General features: G+C 33.2%; 1 long non-coding RNA gene across 2 annotated transcripts; it reads right to left on the bottom strand.

The window, feature by feature from the left end:
• Positions 1–6,753: 6,753 nt before the first annotated feature.
• On the bottom strand, positions 6,754–22,278 carry LOC144431199 (uncharacterized). Of its 2 annotated transcripts, XR_013479867.1 has the most exons (5): positions 22,195–22,278; positions 15,909–16,031; positions 13,750–13,787; positions 13,002–13,122; positions 6,754–6,869 (listed from the first exon to the last, which is right to left on the bottom strand). It is a non-coding gene; the product is annotated as an uncharacterized LOC144431199 (long non-coding RNA). The 2 variants fall into 2 exon arrangements; XR_013479868.1 differs by lacking the exon at positions 13,750–13,787.
• Between the last annotated feature and the right edge of the window lie 343 nt (positions 22,279–22,621).

Below are 22,621 nucleotides of genomic sequence, written 5' to 3'. Positions count from 1 at the left end.
ACGCATATTGTAGATGTATAGGGTTGCTAAAGTTTACGTCCAACCCCAAGTATGTCGACAACATACTTAATTTCAAACAATAGCAACATTAATAATTTATGTAATATGAATGAACCTATTTAACCAAAATATAAAACAAGCAAACAATCCGTTTATTACGGCAATTAAATTAACACTACTTAAACGACAAACTTCTAATGCGAGCATTAACTCTTAAATAGCCGACTTGCAATGATCCGAAATACCGAAATAATAATAAACAAACAAGAATATGAGAAGACAAGACGATACAAAATTTCGTTTACGTCAACATGCTTATTTTCGTCCCACGAACAGGAGATTAAATTGCCTTAAAGGGAGTAGTCTATGAACGGTCATTCACCAAAAGTACAATGGCCGATAACTTTCAAAATAACCTCGGATCAAACATATATACGGAATAAAACAATTAAACTTTGTCTGTAGCTGAGGAAATGAATCTTACTATTAGTATGTGTAACCAATTACATGCCATTGTGGCATAATAGGGGATGCTATTCGATATCATACGAGTTTTTAATGTTTGCAGTAAAAGAGTACATTGTTTTACAACATATCATTTGATACAATAACGCATGGGATGGATGTCTATTTTAAACATAACATTAACGTCCATTACATTATACTAGAGATTCCAACAAGAGAGATGTACCGATACCACTTGTCGCCGATACCGATCCGACAACAACGATAAAACGCCGATATCAATATTTTAAAGCAGAAATTGCCGACATTTACATGATATGTAATTATTATTTCCAGTGTGCAGTCCAAACTAGTTGAAGTAACAGTTTACAAGCATTATTCATGCCACACAATTTTTCAGTTTGAAAGAGACATATTTCAGATAATAAGAAATTAATATTTGAATCCTGATACGTTTTTTGGTTTAAATACATTGCACACTGACGCTAATAATATCGGTGTTCGGTTAGAAAACTCATCGGGTTTGGCTACTGTGGGGGGTAAAATAAATAAATGTTTACTCACTCTATCTAACTGATACATCGAGTTGCGTGCGCAGAATTTTATGCCATTATAACGTCGTATTTTATATTTTACAAATCTAAAAATTCCCATTTGATATATTTCCTCATAATTTCCATGTAATGGTAAAAATGTCAATATAAAAAATGGGCTGCAAAAATAGCCAAATTAGTTGGGCTGATAAATGGCTAAAATCAGGTCATAATCCTATTCGCGTTTCTATTCGCGCGGTTGGGAAACAGCATTGCTTATACTTAACGAGGCTAATACCGTGAAAAGCAAAAAATAATTTTCATATCAGTATTTCGAGATACTTTTTAAAAACATTCTGGAATTGATCAAAAAGTTACTTATCGTGGAAATATCAGTCTACATTTAGCCGATATCAATACGAATACCGATACCAAATATTATCACCGATGCCCGATACCTTTTACCGAAAGCCTTTTAATTTAGTTTTGATCAGCACTGACTGTATAACGACATTGATGTTTGTTTTAAGCAGAAGGTAGAACACTCATTTAACCACTCCAACCCGAAATTGAAATTAATGAAAAGCCAATATACCTCAATTAATAATGAAATAAAACAAGTAAACAATACACGATAGTAATATGAACATTCGTTAAAAAATTAATATTCAAGCCAGACGATATTATTGCAAAATGAACCTAGCAATTTTTAGCTGCCCTCAGTTGATATTTGGACGTGTTTCAACTTGAAATTATTCTAATTTGAATCGAGCATTAAAATTGGAACCAAGTTGAAGTAATAAAAACGAGACTATCAGAAGACGACCCGTAAGTTACAATTACATTATATTTTCATGGCATCGTGATTCCAGGACAAGTTCATAGATGACCTCTTATTAGGGGGAAAAGGAGAAAAAACGATAAGCAAGAGACTCAAGTAGAAAATGCGTGTTCATTCATTCATTCATTCATTCACAACAAATGGTCTTTTTAAAACCAAAAACTGTAAAATCAAAACCGATCAACAACAAAAAATGAATAAGTCTGAAACGCAAGGAGCTACAGAAAAAAATGTGGAATGGACAGACATTTTTCTTCTTTACATGTATTCCATATTTTCCTCTGCATGATTGCAAGTAGAATCCGCATTTTTATTTTTTCAAATGCTCAAAGTAGTATAATTTTGTCACAATTACAACCAACAAGGCTCATTTACGCAACGAGCGTATTTTTATTTATTTTTTGGCGCTTCAAATTTCATTAATGTGATACGAAATGAATAAAAGCAAAGCATTTCCGCCGGCGAAATTTAAAACTATTCAACGCCAAAACTTGGTCTTTCCAAACACAGTTTAGCGCCCGAGCACATTCTGTCTCATAATCATTATTTTATCTCGGCTTTAAATTATGAATTAGTTTCCTTTTGTGTATATTTTTCAGTGCACGCACAAGTTTAACCAGTGCTAGGCATTTGTAGCAGAGGCATTATCCAGCATATTGGGTGAATATAAGCGCCTTCAGTTAACAGTTAGTTGGACGTGTTTTAACCTAAAATTAATCTAACACTATCCAACATTGAAATTAGAAACAAGTTAAAGTAATGAAAACGCGGCTATTTGAAGAACTGTATGGTAATACGACATTATAGTGGCATGCCCTTGGTATACCCAAACAAGTTTTTAAATGTCCACTTATTAGCAGAGGATCAGCTAAAATAGAAGAACAAACGATTAAGCGAAGGCTTAATTAATATGACTCGGCATGTGTGCAGTCTAAATTGGATATTTTCTGGCCTGCCAGCCTGTTTGGAACTGTTTTCTATGCGCTCAAAAATATGAATATCCAGTGTAAGCGTCAAATATGCAACATTGCAGCCTTCAACAGATTTAGCAACCAATCACAAGAAATCACATTTCTTTGCTACATTAGATACCCGACAGACGGACTGCACCTTTTGAAAAGGAGTCAAAAACATCAACCGTTGGAATATCAAGCGCACAAACCCAGGATCGAGTAATAATCGAACACAACAATTTGATAACAATCAAAAACTATATGAATGTATGTATTATTATTCCTTTATTATAATTTGTACACCCCAGCTGTTTGATTTACATTTTTTACCACCAAAACTATGTCGTGTCGGACATTAAAACTTAACGGTTCTAATGAATTTACTAATGGAGACAAAATCCGAAAAACTTTCGCTTTCAATTAATATGTTTTCAGTCAAATATTTGCACCAATAAGTTGGTCTTTTTTATGAATCTGTTGTTGTGCATGGCTTTCAAACATCTGATCAAGCTTTTTGTTATGGCGGAGATATAGTGTGGGGAATCTTGTATAAATAAAACATGGTATTAGGAACAAGAATTATGCAGTTCATTCTTATCTCTTCACCACGTAGCTTAAGATTTTTGCAAAATACCATTGTGTAATAAAGCATTGTTCTGCAAAAGTACTCGCAAGCTCTAATGAAAAACAAACTGATCAGTATCAATACGACAAAATCAGAAAATTCTAGAAAAATAAAGAAAAGTCCTTGTTGTGTGTTTTTAAATCTACCAATTTATTACGCTTTATCAGAGAATTAGAAGTAACCATTTTATTTCTTTCTTAAATTCGTGGAAACGTTCAGCGCTTTTTGTTGATACGTTTGCTTGCATTTCTCCAAGATTTAGCTTAACATTATTACTTTCCATCTTTACTGTTTTACTTAAGTAAGAACAATAAACATCATTGGGCATTTTCCAATGTATTTTTGTACGGCTAAGACATCCATGCGACAATGACCTAGAAATAAATTTTTATTTATCAGAATTTTTTTCTATTTAAATAAAAATTCAAATTCACCAAACACAAATCTGAGTCGGGCATTTAAATTACGACAGATTTAAATTCAATTCAATGGAAGAATTAATTTCAGAAAAAAAAAACACATCCCTGAATAAGATTTTATATTTTTGAATCATTCCTAACCCGAACCCAAGCTGAACAACTACTAATTTGTTATGCCGGGAAAGCACTTAGGTGCTCATAAAAATGTGACCCTAATATGTTTGTTGAGTAAGAGTTAATATCCTTTACGTATACGTCTCATCGTGCACTAAGTCAAAAGAGTAAATCAAAACAAAAGCAATAAGAAACTTTTGCGTCGTTTTCAAGCATGATATATGCTTGTCCGATTGTTTGTGGCCACGGTAGCACGTAATTTCTCTTTATCATATTTTCAATTCTCCGAGTTTTATGTCTGTAAGTATTTCAAAGTTAGAAATATACAGAGGAATATGTTATTACTTGAAAGAAAGTAATTTGAGCTAGCGAGCAATCGTTTTCAGCGCGTATATAAGCTAGTAATCATTACCCGCACAATAATAAACAAACATTAAATGCGCTCGCTCGAAATTACTCGCGAAAACATGCGCCCTTTGTTAATTGAATATTCACTTTGCTTCAAAAGCAAGGTTTGGGCTTGCCAGAACGGTGACGTAATTTTTTCTTTCGTGAGAGACTTTGTTGTCGAGTCGATTTCGCTTGTATTTATCAGAGCGGTACCAAAACAAAACTTAAAAAAAAAAATAAATAAAAAATTTCTCTCATTTTCAACGCGACACGGCTGAGCGGAAGGCACACGCGTATCGGAAAGCGTCTGGCACAAAGCGCCCTAATCAAGTTTTCCGATGAGATTTACCTCAAATGGAGGGCGGGTAGATTGAGTTAAGTTAATGACAGATTTAAATTCAATCAAATGGAAGCATCAACTTCAAAAAAAAAACACCCGAATGCAGATTTCAAGTTTTCAAATCATTCCTAACCCGAACCATATAACCCAAGCTGAACAACTATTAATTTGTTATTTTGAAGCGAGCGGGGGTGTTTTCCGAAATCTCATTTTTCCAAAGAAACATATTCAACTGTGGTAATATACTTAAATATTTAATATACAGTGTAAACGAAATTGAGAATGAAACACAATAGCGGGGGGAAATTTGAATATTTCATTAAATCGAGCACTAATATAAAAAACTTGATTCAACAAAAAGTTGTGGTGGCTCAATGTGATTAATTTCAAAAAAATAATTAATTATTTTGATTTAATTTCGGCTGGGGGGTAAAAATTTGAATGTACCAATAATTTTTCGAACTATGTCATTATGTGAACTATATGAACTATTTCAAGTTTTGGGTTTATGAATGACAGAAAATGTAATTTGATAATTTAGATATGAATTGGATATATTGGAATTGGATATATTAACAAAGCAGAAAAATTTATTGCATACCGGCTAAAACTGCACACCTGCCCGTGAACTAACCACTGCACAGTGGCGTAGCCCAGGGGTGGTTTTGCGGGTCGACCCCCTCCATTCTTTTAAAAAGAAAAAAAAATATTTTTCTGTATCATAGATGGCAATTTTCCGTACATTGAAACGCTTTTTAGACTCCAAAGACTGCTGAAACGAGCGTATTCTAGCGTTCGATCGGACTCGCTAGCTGTTTCGATCTAACTTGGCGAAAAAAAATCAGAATTGAAAAATCATTCTAGGCTCAGACCTTTCCTATCAAGATCTATCAAGATCAAGATCCTATCAAGATCGGAGCCTAGAACACATTGATAAATGTTCTAGTAAAACTTATTGTGAAATCAAGCACGCCGCGGAACAATTATTCCATGCTGAGAACCGATCGCATTTTTTTATTTCGCAATCTGTTTCTGAATATCAATAATTGTTTTTTCATTGTTTGGTCACAATTAATTTCAAACAAATTTATTTATCGCTATATTTAAACTGCATGATTGCTATTTTCTTGTCATTGTTGTAAACTGCTTGTCTGATTTTTGAGGAAGTCTGATTTTGGTCAGACGAAACGTTACAGAAATATATTTATGTTAGTGTGCACAGCAGACTCTTGAATTGCATAGTATGGTATTTTATTCTTGCTACAGCATCCTTGCATTACATGCATACGAATCCACTAGCGCAAAGGCATAGAGGAAGGATTGGGAGTTAGTCTCGCGCAACCTCTACTGATCGTTATATTAGTCTTTTCGCGTGACTTCCGTATCCGAATGGATCCTGCCAAACTCCGGACTCGACAACTACCACAAGAAACGAATTTAGAAGCAATACTAAAAAGAATTCAACGCTTTTAAAAGAATCACATTAAAAGGACCCTGGCTATCAAGATCTGAGCCTAGAACACATTGATAAATGTTAAACACATTAGTAAATTCCACTAGCGCAAAGGCATAGAGAAAGAATTGGGAGTTAGTCTCGCGCAACCTCTACTGATCGCTAATTTATTAGTTGTTGAATGTGTAAGCTCTAATATCTGAGATGAACTGAAGCTAGATTTGCATAATTTGTAGACAATAAAATAGAAAAGTGCCATAATATAAAACTGTGTTAATTTGAAGGACCCTCGTCGAACCCCTGAAACAGCTCCAACGAACACCAAAAATTCGATTAAACCCAGGTAAAAAAAACTACTGTTTTAGACCAGCGTTTCCCAAACTTTTTCGGCCACGGAACTTTTACATTTTTTATCTCGCCTCGCGAAACAAAAATGAAAGGGTAAAATTGATAAAGGAAAACGGTCTAATGTAGTGGTTCCCAATGGATAATATTTTGGACATCTTGTGCGATAATTGAAATATTTGTAGCTCTTCCTGACTAGCGGGATTGAACATGATATATATATCAGTTTATACGTGACAAAATATGAATTAAAAGATTATAAGATTACATATATACTTGCTCTTTACTCTTTAGACTATATAGGCGTCAATCTCACTCCGTGATGCACCAGACTATTAACAATGTCGATTCTGTTTGATGCAATGACTCTTTCAAGCAGTGTTTTAGAAAACTGAAAATAAATATATAGTTTCATTATCAAGTTTGGGATTTATAAATCACAAAAAGTGCCGTTTGGCAGAGGTAAAGCAAAGGTAAACTTATATTAAAAATACATAAAAAAAAATCAATCCAATGTTATGTTCATGTGTATACCGAGTCCATCTAACTTTAGGTGAAACTAAATTTCGTTGACCCAAGACACTATCAAGTTATTTAAATCACAAAAAATGCTATTTAACAGAAATACAGAAAAGAGATTTGGTTAAAGACATAGTCTTTTAAACTATGTCCTTATCAATCTTTGGAGCTGTAATTAACATGAACACAGAGTAGCTAAGCTTATACTAGAAGTTAAAAAAAATAAAAATAATAATTTTTCGTTTAAATAAAATTATTTGCTGATTTGCTGCGTTACAGTATCGCCACTGGAAACGATATTTTATTTTGGGGGTTGCATGGCGTAGTTAACCAATGCCAAATCGTATAGAATTCACATTGATACACTCGGTTGGAATTACTTATTAGCCAGAAAAAAACGATAGTTGTCCGAATCATGATATTATACAGTATTTAGACTAGAGGATTTTCCAAAATAAATTCCATTTGACAGACAAACCAAAGCTGAGCTTATACTCAATATAATAAAAATAATACTTTGTCAGCAGGTTTCCCGAAAAAATTGCAGATATTATTTATTGATAGATATACAAGTAATTTACACGAGACGCGAGATATTCCAAACTTGAACGGCTTAAAATGTTTGTGTACCACAGGCATTGTGCGTTATATTTACCTAATATTGAGGTCCTCTAAATTAGCCACAGGGATTGTAGACATTCTACATTCATTAAAGGAACAGAACATATTAATACTCGAAATAAACTATGAAGAAATAGGAAATATATTTCTAGATTTGAAAACTTATGGACATGAGGGGCATGGGTTCTAGGAACACTACCAATGAAGGTCTATACTGGTTATAAGGTATTTGCGGCTATAGTATATCATAGGAAATTTAATTTTAGGACACGAATTTTGGGAGAGGGGATTAACAACTACATTAATACCCTCTGGTGAAAACGGGTTTCAAGATAAAAAAAAAAATGGTATATGGTATGCAGAATGATAAGGACATGTTAGCTTTGGTACCTCATGATAAACGATTTTAGAGTCGTAATATTTGCAATAATAAAGCGTCATACATATTACATACACGCATGAATATAAGATATGAATACTCGCACTTAATAACAGCGCATTAGGAATATTGCCAGCTTCGAACACTTATCAACCTACTTCGAACATTCATAAATATGAATCGTATGGTTACTTGGACTACCAAGGATTGCCGACTTCGAACACTTATCAATATGAACCGTATGGTTACTTGAACTACCAAGGAATGCCAGCTTCGAACACTTATCAATATGAATCGTATGGTTACTTGGACTACCATCAATTGCCAGCTTCGAACACTTATCAATATGAATTGTATGGTTATTGGTTACTAGGACTACCAAGGGAAGTATAAGTCGGGTGTACAATTGGCCTAATTTATATATTATCCTTATTGAAAATTCCAGTTTGGGACACAAATTACATGGTTAACCAGTATCGAAGGTAGTAAGATTCACGGTTATATTAATGTACTTGATTAGACTCACTCCAATATTACCAGTATTAAAATTTTAAGGCGATTCTGGATTGGAACATGAATGGCATAGTTATTAACTGTTTACTACCAGGTGGTATAAACCAGGGATTCCCAAAGTGGGCGGTTATAATTATATTATAACCTGATAATTTAGTGAAGAGTTAATCGTTTAACGAGCCTACAATTTAAATATAATACGACGAATGAGAACACGCTGCAATGGGCAGGGGTTCAATAGCGCAGAAAATATTTAATTTAAATGGAGCTCCTTAAAATGCAATGAAATGAGGAAATAAAATCCATATGTTATATTTGAGAAATGCATCGATACGTGATTTTCATAAAGATGTATCTTTTTAATGAAAATCTCTCATAATTTGACAAACCATGCAAAAAAGACAGAAGGCAGAAACCTGGATTCTTTCATTTACGACCTCGTTTGTGGTAGAGAAGGGGTTTGTAACAATGAAACAAGTGCTATAAAAAAAAATATCGCCATTCAATTAGTAAACGGGGTGAGTTGAGATTGTGGCTGACGAAAATGTCACCAAAAATTAAAAAAAAATACTCTCTGGAAGACCAATAAGCTTATATATCTCACTGAAAAAAACACTATAAACTATGATTTACCTTGTTTATTTGTTCTGTATTATATTCGTTTCTGACCTCAAATGTTTTTGTAAACTGGGTGGGTATACATTACTGCGAATAAAAAGTTTAGGAACCACTGATATAGACCATGATAATTTACAGATACATTTCTGCGCTTAGTCGGGTTCTTTTTTATAGTATGATACTATTTTGTGGAAAAAAAACAAGTGAATTCTACACAGAATATTAAGAACCATGTTATCAATAAAGTAATACCCATATAAATAAAACATAAGAAATATAGACAAATCCGTGTATTTATTCTATTTAGTACCTGCAATCAACGATATAGCAATAGGAAATATATTTCTAGATTCAAAAAGTTATGAACATGAACGAACTATTACCAATAGGAAATATATTTCTAGATTCAGACAGTTATGAACATGAACGAACTATTACCAATAGGATTTACGGCTATATTGATACGTTACAGCAGTGGTTTTCAAAGTGGGCGTCGTAAATTTTTTTTTTTGCGGAATCTCTTTTGCGGCACGTAGAAAAAGTAATAATACAAGCGTGAAAATGATACTAAACAAGAAAAGGCTAAAAACGCAAGTACGACGTAGGCTACATTGACTTTGGATCGTTCAAGTAGTAAAATTCCGTGATTTTTGTTGCAACTGGGGATGCGATGATACTAAATGCCGTTTGGGCTTATTAGATAACATGTTTCACTGGCCAAAATCTTGCTTCAACAAAACATTGCTGCTTTTCTTCGTCGTTTTTAAACGAAATCTGCGATTTCGTATTCATGCGAAGCAAGATTTGCGACCATGGTCGTAATACGAACAAAATATCGATCTCGAGTAAATGTTGAGAGAGAAATGCGTGCGGCGCTCACAAATCTTACCAAGGTTTAGTAACAGTTGTAAAAAGACGCAAGTATTCCCATCCCATTAAATGCAATTTCACTGACTTTGGTTTAGTTTTCTTTGATCGTTTAAATAAAACTCATTGCAAAAAAGGTCCTTTATTGGAAGGTACGGTTTAATACGGTTTCCACGAAAAGTCGCAACTTGAGCATATTTTTTGGAGGGTGTCACAATACGAAGAAGTTTGAGAACCACTGCGTTACAGTATCGCCGCTTGAAACCATATTTTAGTTCGGGGCTTGGATGGCGTAGTTAACCAGTGCCAAATGGTATAGAATTCACATTGATACACTCGGTTGGAATTACTTATATCACATCGTTATTGGAAAGCTAATGTAATTCTAGCTTGGAACACGAATGACACGGTTAACTGGTTACCACCATGGTCATAGACCATGATACTTTCAAATTACATATATAAGATTAGCCAGATTGGCCCAGAAAATTAAATCAATAAATTCCATGCAAGAAAATAATGACTATGCTATCAATAAAAGAAGGCAATATACATATAAATATGACACAGGATATATAGACATCCTTGTATCCGCAAAACTCAGTGTGTACTCAATTTAATTCATTATACATAGAAATGAGTTTCAATGTTTTAGAATTAATGATTTCCTCTCTATATTATTATTGATACAATGCTGTTCTAGCAGTTAGGTAGACGTTTTCAAGGGAGGATTCAAGGAGAAATCGATAAAGAAGTACTGGTACTTATATCTTGAGTATAATTTTTTTTCATAAGTATAGTATAGCTATGAAAATATTTTTACGAATTGTGGTGATTACAATGTAACTCTTGTTATGAAAATGCTCGCAACAACTCAAAAATAACTAGCTAGCAATAAGCTACATATAACAAATATTATGTTTCATTCAAAAATACCTTGAAAATAAGGGGATGGAATGTAAATATCCAAAAAATGCACGATTAAGTCCAACAAACAATAAATAGATTCAATTAGCTACATGCCCCCTCAAAAATTGTCTACGCCCCTTTTGCAAAGCGCGCCCCACCCTTTGAAAACCATTGCCCCAGTGAATAATTGCTGATACTATTAAATTTCATGCCAACGATACTGAGAAATGAACACTGGTCCGGTTCTAAAGACTTTGCCATATAAAATTATTAGCGCGCATTGGTGCCTAAACTAACAGTATTACTGCAAACACAAGGGGAAAAGTTCCTTCTCAACAATGACGAAAATTTGACAAAATTTGGAACAAAGTAATGCAAGTTTTATTCCGAATATTGGGCGGTAATATAACAAAAACACTGTTTTTTATTGCTAAAATTCATTCTTGTCTTATTCGCTCATTAGCCACAAAAAAACGATAGTTGTCCGAATCATGATATTATAAAGTATTTGGGGGGTTTACCAAAAAAAATTCCATTTGACAGACAAACCGACGCTGAGCTTATACTCAATATAATAAAAATAATACTTTGTCAGCAGGTTTCCCGAAAAAACGGACTTAGTTAACTTTTTATTCATAACTATTATATATGTGTCCATCAGCCCTTTTACGAAGTATATTGTTAATGCTGAATATGTTTTTCTCTTTATAACTAACAAGAGAGCTATGCTCAAATATATGGACACGAAATCCATAACGAAAATATTTACCATCATTTCTCTGAAAATCATATGGTTTTCGTGTCCCACGCGTCCCATGGGAAATACAAAGGTGTGTTATCCCATCCCATCTCATGGCACGTTTCCCATGGACAAGCCTGGACATAAGGTAACTTTGCGATAATGCGTATCCATATTAGGTTTTTGGCCACTCCGAAGCGTTGACACAAAATCTTAATATGGTGAGCTGGAGTGAATATTTAATTATTAGATGCAAACAGCTAATTTTCAAAGAGATGCAAAAATTGTACAATATTCCGCCTAAAACTCAGCTATTAAACATGTACAACGATACTTCAAACACTTTTACGAAAATTTCTTCCCTGGTCTATTAAGCCATATGTTCTCAAAGTGCTCCGTGGGAGAAACTTAGGCGCTCCGATTACTTAATAAAATACTGACTTGTCCAATTTTGTGACTGTCCAATAAAGCAATAACACTAATAAAATTTGACATCAGTAGTGTCGAAATATGACAACGAGCGCAAATTCAAATGTGACATTATATATAAGTAAGATCGCAGAGGATAAAAAGTTGTCTCTCGAGTAAAATATTCAATTCATAGCCGGTGCGAGCATTCAAAATATCTTGTCATAGTAATTTATTTGTGTTCTTCGATACTCGAATTTTAGTCGGGAAAACTTTTACGAATATTTAATAAATGAAAAATCACTATTTGAAAATTGCACGAAAAACGTCCCAAACTGCCAACTATAAGTAGACCGGAATCGTATTTTGAAGTTAATCAAATTTGATTTGTTTTTTCGGCACTCAAATACAAATACAAATACAAATACAAAATACGAACGATTGTAATTTAAAATATTGCAAAAAAAATGTTAGATATATTTTGCATTATTTATCTTATATATCGTCACATACAGAGAAAAAGTCGTATTGGGCTCCATCGGTAGTTTCAAAATAGACAAAAGGTACATCGCGCGAACAATTTACTGTGTTTCCATTTCAGTTCCTATATGGTATACATTTTAAAGAAATCCTAACATAACACAAATTTACAATGTCTGAAAAGCGTTTTCAATCTGCTGTGAGACTGCTAGAACAAAACTTATGGTGATATCTTCCGTTTTGGATTTTAGTTTTATTATTTTATAATGCCGGTTTTCAATTAAGAAATTGGGTTGCAAATTCACCTGGTATTAAGCCTATTAAAATGTTTAGCATTTAAATTAAGTAAAGTAATTTTAACTTATTTAGGAATAGTAATAGATACCAATTTTAAAATTGATTGTGGGGATCCGTGAATAGTGGTGATGAATGTAAATTAGAAAGATAAAAAAGATTTTAAAATAACATACTTGCTCTTTAGACTCGAGGCAGCCACCTCTCTCAGTGATGCATAATCGGACGAATAACCCCGCATGTCTTCAGATATAATGATGAATTGTCTTTCCCTCTTTCAAGAAGTGTTTCAGAAAGCTGAAATTTATATGAGATAATGAAATGTAGGTAAATTTTGTATGATATTGATTTGAATTATATATAGATGTTCGAACTACGTCATTATTAAGTTTGAGGTTTATAAGTTACAGAAAATGTAATTTGACAGGAGCACAGAGAAACTATGCTTATACTTTAGAGTTTAGATACATAAAAATGAAAATATTAATTGTCAGTTCATTGACAAATTATTCACAGATTTCCCCCTAAATTACAAATATTACTTTGGAATGATTTGTCAGCGTATAATATTGCAACACATCATATAAAATATATTTATATTCATGAAGAGCACGTTGAAAATACGGCTACATATTCAAGAAAGGAAAATATCGAAAATAAGCCGGGAAAGATAAAATCTAACAAATTTTTCCTTTACGCCCCTCAATAAATTGTCCACGCCCTTGTGATAAGCTATGCTTATTCTAAAGATACAAAGACGACAACTTGTAGCATACTGATATCCATTTACATTCATTCTATATTATTTGCAGATTTTCAATATTATAAATATTACTTATTTTGAATGATCTGTCAGTGTGCTATGTTGTATCTCATTATCTAAATCTGAAATAGTTAATAGTTTATCAGTGTGTTATATTTTACCTTCAAGTTCTCTATAGTCTTTCCCTCCCAGCAACTTCCTGAAAATATAGGTCAATAAATAACTTCAGCCACAGACATTGTAGACATATATATATATATATATAAATAAGAACAGGACAGATTATTACTACGGAATAAACGATAAGGAAATAAGAATTATATTTCCAGATTCGAAAACTTATAAACATGGGACGGTATGATTACTGAGACTAATTCTCAGATTTCTAACCCGAACCATATAACCCAAGCTGAACAACTATTAATTTGTTATTTTGAAGCGAGCGGGGGTGTTTTCCGAAATCTCATTTTTCCAAAGAAACATATTCAACTGTGGTAATATATTTAAATATTTAATATACAGTGCAAACGAAATTGAGAATGAAACACAATAGCGGGGGGAAATTTGAATATTCCATTAAATCGAGCACTAATATAATAAACTTGATTCAACAAAAAGTTGTGGTGGCTCAATGTGATTAATTTCAAAAAAATAATTAATTATTTTGATTTAATTTCGGCTGGGGGGTAAAAATTTGAATGTACCAATAATTTTTCGAACTATGTCATTATGTGAACTATATGAACTATTTCAAGTTTTGGGTTTATGAATGACAGAAAATGTAATTTGATAATTTAGATATGAATTGGATATATTGGAATTGGATATATTAACAAAGCAGAAAAATTTATTGCATACCGGCTAAAACTGCACACCTGCCCGTGAACTAACCACTGCACAGTGGCGTAGCCCGGGGTGGTTTTGTGGGTCGACCCCCTCCCTTCTTTTAAAAAGAAAAAAAAATATTTTTCTGTATCATAGATGACAATCTTCTGTACATTGAAACGCTTTTTAGACTCCAAAGACTGCTGAAACACGCGTATTCTAGCGTTCGATCGGACTCGCTAGCTGTTTCGATCTAACTTGGCGAAAAAAAATCAGAATTGAAAAATCATTCTAGGCTCAGACCTTTCCTATCAAGATCTATCAAGATCAAGATCCTATCAAGATCGGAGCCTAGAACACATTGATAAATGTTCTAGTAAAACTTATTGTGAAATCAAGCACGCCGCGGAACAATTATTCCATGCTGAGAACCGATCGCATTTTTTTATTTCGCAATCTGTTTCTGAATATCAATAATTGTTTTTTCATTGTTTGGTCACAATTAATTTCAAACAAATTTATTTATCGCTATATTTAAACTGCATGATTGCTATTTTCTTGTCATTGTTGTAAACTGCTTGTCTGATTTTTGAGGAAGTCTGATTTTGGTCAGACGAAACGTTACAGAAATATATTTATGTTAGTGTGCACAGCAGACTCTTGAATTGCATAGTATGGTATTTTATTCTTGCTACAGCATCCTTGCATTACATGCATACGGATCCACTAGCGCAAAGGCATAGAGGAAGGCTTGGGAGTTAGTCTCGCGCAACCTCTACTGATCGTTATATTAGTCTTTTCGCGTGACTTCTGTATCCGAATGGATCCTGCCAAACTCCGGACTCGACAACTACCACAAGAAGCGAATTTAGAAGCAATACTAAAAAGAATTCAACGCTTTTAAAAGAATCACATTAAAAGGACCCTGGCTATCAAGATCTGAGCCTAGAACACATTGATAAATGTTAAACACATTGGTAAATTCCACTAGCGCAAAGGCATAGAGAAAGAATTGGAAGTTAGTCTCGCGCAACCTCTACTGATCGCTAATTTATTAGTTGTTGAATGTGTAAGCTCTAATATCTGAGATGAACTGTAGCTAAATTTGCATAATTTGTAGACGATAAAATAGAAAAGTGCCATAATATAAAACTGTGTTAATTTGAAGGACCCTCGTCGAACCCCTGGAACAGCTCCAACGAACACCAAAAATTCGATTAAACCCAGGTAAAAAAAAACTACTGTTCTAGACCAGCGTTTCCCAAACTTTTTCGGCCACGGAACTTTTACACTTTTTATCTCGCCTCGCGAAACAAAAATGAAAGGGTAAAATTGATAAAGGAAAACGGTCTAATGTAGTGGTTCCCAATGGATAATATTTTGGACATCTTGTGCGATAATTGAAATATTTGCAGCTCTTCCTGACTAGCGGGATTGAACATGATATATATATCAGTTTATACGTGACATATGAATTAAAAGATTATAAGATTACATATATACTTGCTCTTTACTCTTTAGACTATATAGGCGTCAATCTCACTCCGTGATGCACCAGACTATTAACAATGTCGATTCTGTTTGATGCAATGACTCTTTCAAGCAGTGTTTTAGAAAACTGAAAATAAATATATAGTTTCATTATCAAGTTTGGGATTTATAAATCACAAAAAATGCTGTTTGGCAGAGGTAAAGCAAAGGTAAACTTATATATAAAATACATAAAAAAAAATCAATCCAATGTTATGTTCATGTGTATACCGAGTCCATCTAACTTTAGGTGAAACTAAATTTCGTTGACCCAAGACACTATCAAGTTATTTAAATCACAAAAAATGCTATTTAACAGAAATACAGAAAAGAGATTTGGTTAAAGACATAGTCTTTTAAACTATGTCCTTATCAATCTTCGGAGCTGTAATTAACATGGACACAGAGTAGCTAAGCTTATACTAGAAGTTGAAAAAAATAAAAATATTAATTTTTCGTTTAAATAAAATTATTTGCTGATTTGCTGCGTTACAGTATCGCCACTGGAAACGATATTTTATTTTGGGGCTTGCATGGCGTAGTTAACCAATGCCAAATCGTATAGAATTCACATTGATACACTCGGTTGGAATTACTTATTAGCCAGAAAAAAACGATAGTTGTCCGAATCATGATATTATACAGTATTTAGACTAGAGGATTTTCCAAAATAAAATCCATTTGACAGACAAACCAAAGCTGAGCTTATACTCAATATAATAAAAATAATACTTTGTCAGCAGGTTTCCCGAAAAAATTGCAGATATTATTTATTGATAGATATACAAGTAATTTACACGAGACGCGAGATATTCCAAACTTGAACGGCTTAAAATGTTTGTGTACCACAGGCATTGTGCGTTATATTTACCTAATATTGAGGTCCTCTAAATTAGCCACAGGGATTGTAGACATTATACATTCATTATAAGAACATAACATATTATTACTCAAAATAAACTATGAAGAAATAGGGAATATATTTCTAGATTTGAAAACTTATGGACATGAGGGGCATGGGTTCTAGGAACACTACCAATGAAGGTCTATACTGGTTATAAGGTATTTGCGGCTATAGTATATCATAGGAAATTTAATTTTAGGACACGAATTTTGGGAGAGGGGATTAACAACTACATTAATACCCTCTGGTGAAAACGGGTTTCAAGATTAAAAAAAAAATGGTATATGGTATGCAGAATGATAAGGACATGTTAGCTTTGGTACCTCATGATAAACGATTTTAGAGTCGTAATATTTGCAATAATAAAGCGTCATACATATTACATACACGCATGAATATAAGATATGAATACTCGCACTTAATAACAGCGCATTAGGAATATTGCCAGCTTCGAACACTTATCAACCTACTTCGAACATTCATAAATATGAATCGTATGGTTACTTGGACTACCAAGGATTGCCGGCTTCGAACACTTATCAATATGAACCGTATGGTTACTTGAACTACCAAGGAATGCCAGCTTCGAACACTTATCAATATGAATCGTATGGTTACTTGGACTACCATCGATTGCCAGCTTCGAACACTTATCAATATGAATTGTATGGTTATTGGTTACTAGGACTACCAAGGGAAGTATAAGTCGGGTGTACAATTGGCCTAATTTATATATTATCCTTATTGAAAATTCCAGTTTGGGACACAAATTACATGGTTAACCAGTATCGAAGGTAGTAAGATTCACGGTTATATTAATGTACTTGATTAGACTCACTCCAATATTACCAGTATTAAAATTTTGAGGCGATTCTGGATTGGAACATGAATGGCATAGTTATTAACTGTTTACTACCAGGTGGTATAAACCAGGGATTCCCAAAGTGGGCGGTTATAATTATATTATAACCTGACAATTTAGTAAAGAGTTAATCGTTTAACGAGCCTACAATTTAAATATAATACGACGAATGAGAACACGCTGCAATGGGCAGGGGTTCAATAGCGCAGAAAATATTTAATTTAAATGGAGCTCCTTGAAATGCAATGAAATGAGGAAATAAAATCCATATGTTATATTTGAGAAATGCATCGATACGTGATTTTTATAAAGATGTATCTTTTTAATGAAAATCTCTCATAATTTGACAAACCATGCAAAAAAGACAGAAGGCAGAAACCTGGATTTTTTCATTTACGACCTCGTTTGTGGTAGAGAAGGGGTTTTGTAACAATGAAACAAGTGCTATCAAAAAAAACATCGCCATTCAATTAGTAAACGGGGTGAGTTGAGATTGTGGCTGACGAAAATGTCACCAAAAATTTAAAAAAAATACTCTCTGGAAGACCAATAAGCTTATATATCTCATTGAAAAAAACACTATAAACTATGATTTACCTTGTTTATTTGTTCTGTATTATATTCGTTTCTGACCTCAAATGTTTTTGTAAACTGGGTGGGTATATATTACTGCGAATAAAAAGTTTAGGAACCACTGATATAGACCATGATAATTTACAGATACATTTCTGCGCTTAGTCGGGTTCTTTTTTATAGTATGATACTATTTTGTGGAAAAAAACAAGTGAATTCTACACAGAATATTAAGAACCATGTTATCAATAAAGTAATACCCATATAAATAAAACATAAGAAATATAGACAAATCCGTGTATTTATTCTATTGGATCATTTATATAGATGTATACACATAATAACCTAACATATTAGTACCTGCAATCAACGATATAGCAATAGGAAATATATTTCTAGATTCAAAAAGTTATGAACATGAACGAACTATTACCAATAGGAAATATATTTCTAGATTCAGACAATTATGAACATGAACGAACTATTACCAATAGGATTTACGGCTATATTGATACGTTACAGCACTGGTTTTCAAAGTGGGCGTCGTAAATTTTTTTTTTTTTGCGGAATCTCTTTTGCGGCACGTAGAAAAAGTAATAATACAAGCGTGAAAATGATACTAAACAAGAAAAGGCTAAAAACGCAAGTACGACGTAGGCTACATTGACTTTGGATCGTTCAAGTAGTAAAATTCCGTGATTTTTGTTGCAACTGGGGATGCGATGATACTAAATGCCGTTTGGGCTTATTAGATAACATGTTTCACTGGCCAAAATCTTGCTTCAACAAAACATTGCTGCTTTTCTTCGTCGTTTTTAAACGAAATCTGCGATTTCGTATTCAGGCGAAGCAAGATTTGCGACCATGGTCGTAATACGAACAAAATATCGATCTCGAGTAAATGTTGAGAGAGAAATGCGTGCGGCGCTCACAGATCTTACCAAGGTTTAGTAACAGTTGTAAAAAGACGCAAGTATTCCCATCCCATTAAATGCAATTTCACTGACTTTGGTTTAGTTTTCTTTGATCGTTTAAATAAAACTCATTGCAAAAAAGGTCCTTTATTGGAAGGTACGGTTTAATACGGTTTCCACGAAAAGTCGCAACTTGAGCATATTTTTTGGAGGGTGTCACAATACGAAGAAGTTTGAGAACCACTGCGTTACAGTATCGCCACTTGAAACGATATTTTAGTTCGGGGCTTGCATGGCGTAGTTAACCAGTGCCAAATGGTATAAAATTCACATTGATACACTCGGTTGGAATTACTTATATCACATCGTTATTGGAAAGCTAATGTAATTCTAGCTTGGAACACGAATGACACGGTTAACTGGTCATAGACCATGATACTTTCAAATTACATATATAAGATTTGCCAGATTGGCCCAGAAAATTAAATCAATAAATTCCATGCAAGAAAATAATGACTATGCTATCAATAAAAGAAGGCAATATACATATAAATATGACACAGGATATATAGACATCCTTGTATCCGCAAAACTCAGTGTGTACTCAATTTAATTCATTATACATAGAAATGAGTTTCAATGTTTTAGAATTAATGATTTCCTCTCTATATTATTATTGATACAATGCTGTTCTAGCAGTTAGGTAGACGTTTTCAAGGGAGGATTCAAGGAGAAATCGATAAAGAAGTACTGGTACTTATATCTTGAGTATAATTTTTTTTCATAAGTATAGTATAGCTATGAAAATATTTTTACGAATTGTGGTGATTACAATGTAACTCTTGTTATAAAAATGCTCGCAACAACTCAAAAATAACTAGCTAGCAATAAGCTACATATAACAAATATTATGTTTCATTCAAAAATACCTTGAAAATACGGGGATGGAATGTAAATATCCAAAAAATGCACGATTAAGTCCAACAAACAAAAAATAGATTCAATTAGCTACATGCCCCCTCAAAAATTGTCTACGCCCCTTTTGCAAAGCGCGCCCCACCCTTTGAAAACCATTGCCCCAGTGAATAATTGCTGATACTATTAAATTTCATGCCAACGATACTGAGAAATGAACACTGGTCCGGTTCTAAAGACTTTGCCATATAAAATTATTAGCGCGCATTGGTGCCTAAACTAACAGTATTACTGCAAACACAAGGGGGAAAGTTCCTTCTCAACAATGACGAAAATTTGACAAAATTTGGAACAAAGTAATGCAAGTTTTATTCCGAATATTGGGCGGTAATATAACAAAAACACGGTTTTTTATTGCTAAAATTCATTCTTGTCTTATTCGCTCATTAGCCACAAAAAAACGATAGTTGTCCGAATCATGATATTATAAAGTATTTGGGGGGTTTACCAAAAAAAATTTCATTTGACAGACAAACCGAAGCTGAGCTTATACTCAATATAATAAAAATAATACTTTGTCAGCAGGTTTCCCGAAAAAACGGACTTAGTTAACTTTTTATTCATAACTATTATATATGTGTCCATCAGCCCTTTTACGAAGTATATTGTTAATGCTGAATATGTTTTGCTCTTTATAACTAACAAGAGAGCTATGCTCAAATATATGGACACGAAATCCATAACGAAAATATTTACCATCATTTCCCTGAAAATCATATGGTTTTCGTGTCCCACGCGTCCCATGGGAAATACAAAGGTGTGTTATCCCATCCCATCTCATGGCACGTTTCCCATGGAAAAGCCTGGACATAAGGTAACTTTGCGATAATGCGTATCCATATTAAGTTTTTGGCCACTCGGAAGCGTTGACACAAAATCTTAATATGGTGAGCTGGAGTGAATATTTAATTATTAGATGCAAACAGCTAATTTTCAAAGAGATGCTAAAATTGTACAATATTCCGCCTAAAACTCAGCTATTAAACATGTACAACGATACTTCAAACACTTTTACGAAAATTTCTTCCCTGGTCTATTAAGCCATATGTTCTCAAAGTGCTCCGTGGGAGAAACTTAGGCGCTCCGATTACTTAATAAAATACTGACTTGTCCAATTTTGTGACTGTCCAATAAAGGAATAACACTAATAAAATTTGACATCAGTAGTGTCGAAATATGACAACGAGCGCAAATTCAAATGTGACATTATATATAAGTAAGATCGCAGAGGATAAAAAGTTGTCTCTCGACTAAAATATTCAATTCATAGCCGGTGCGAGCATTCAAAATATCTTGTCATAGTAATTTATTTGTGTTCTTCGTTACTCGAATTTTAGTCGGGAAAACTTTTACGAATATTTAATAAATGAAAAATCACTATTTGAAAATTGCACGAAAAACGTCCCAAACTGCCAACTATAAGTAGACCGGAATCGTATTTTGAAGTTAATCAAATTTGATTTGTTTTTTCGGCACTCAAAATTATTTTAAAGATATCGACAAAATACGAACGATTGTAATTTAAAATATTGCAAAAAAAATGTTAGATATATTTTGCATTAATTATCTTATATATCGTCACATACGGAGAAAAAGTCGTATTGGGCTCCATCGGTAGTTTCAAAATAGACAAAAGGTACATCGCGCGAACAATTTACTGTGTTTCCATTTCAGTTCCTATATGGTATACATTTTAAAGAAATCCTAACATAACACAAATTTACAATGTCTGAAAAGCGTTTTCAATCTGCTGTGAGACTGCTAGAACAAAACTTATGGTGATATCTTCCGTTTTGGATTTTAGTTTTAATATTTTATAATGCCGGTTTTCAATTAAGAAATTGGGTTGCAAATTCACCTGGTATTAAGCCTATTAAAATGTTTAGCATTTAAATTAAGTAAGGTAATTTTAACTTATTTAGGAATAGTAATAGATATCAATTTTAAAATTGATTGTGGGGATCCGTGAATAGTGGTGATGAATGTAAATTAGAAAGATTAAAAAGATTTTAAAATAACATACTTGCTCTTTAGACTCGAGGCAGCCACCTCTCTCAGTGATGCATAATCGGACGAATAACCCCGCATGTCTTTAGATATAACGATGAATTGTCTTTCCCGCTTTCAAGAAATGTTTCAGAAAGCTGAAATTTATATGAGATAATGAAATGTAGGTAAATTTTGTATTATATTGATTTGAATTATATATAGATGTTCGAACTACGTCATTATTAAGTTTGAGGTTTATAAGTTACAGAAAATGTAATTTGACAGGAGCACAGAGAAACTATGCTTATACTTTAGAGTTTAGATACATAAAAATGAAAATATTAATTGTCAGTTCATTGACAAATTATTCACAGATTTCCCCCTAAATTACAAATATTACTTTGGAATGATTTGTCAGCGTATAATATTGCAACACATCATATAAAATATATTTATATTCA

The sequence above is a fragment of the Styela clava genome, chromosome 13 (genome assembly GCF_964204865.1).
Source record: "Styela clava chromosome 13, kaStyClav1.hap1.2, whole genome shotgun sequence".
NCBI classification, from domain to species: Eukaryota; Metazoa; Chordata; class Ascidiacea; order Stolidobranchia; family Styelidae; genus Styela; species Styela clava.
This window is presented reverse-complemented; position numbering and strand designations above follow the sequence as displayed.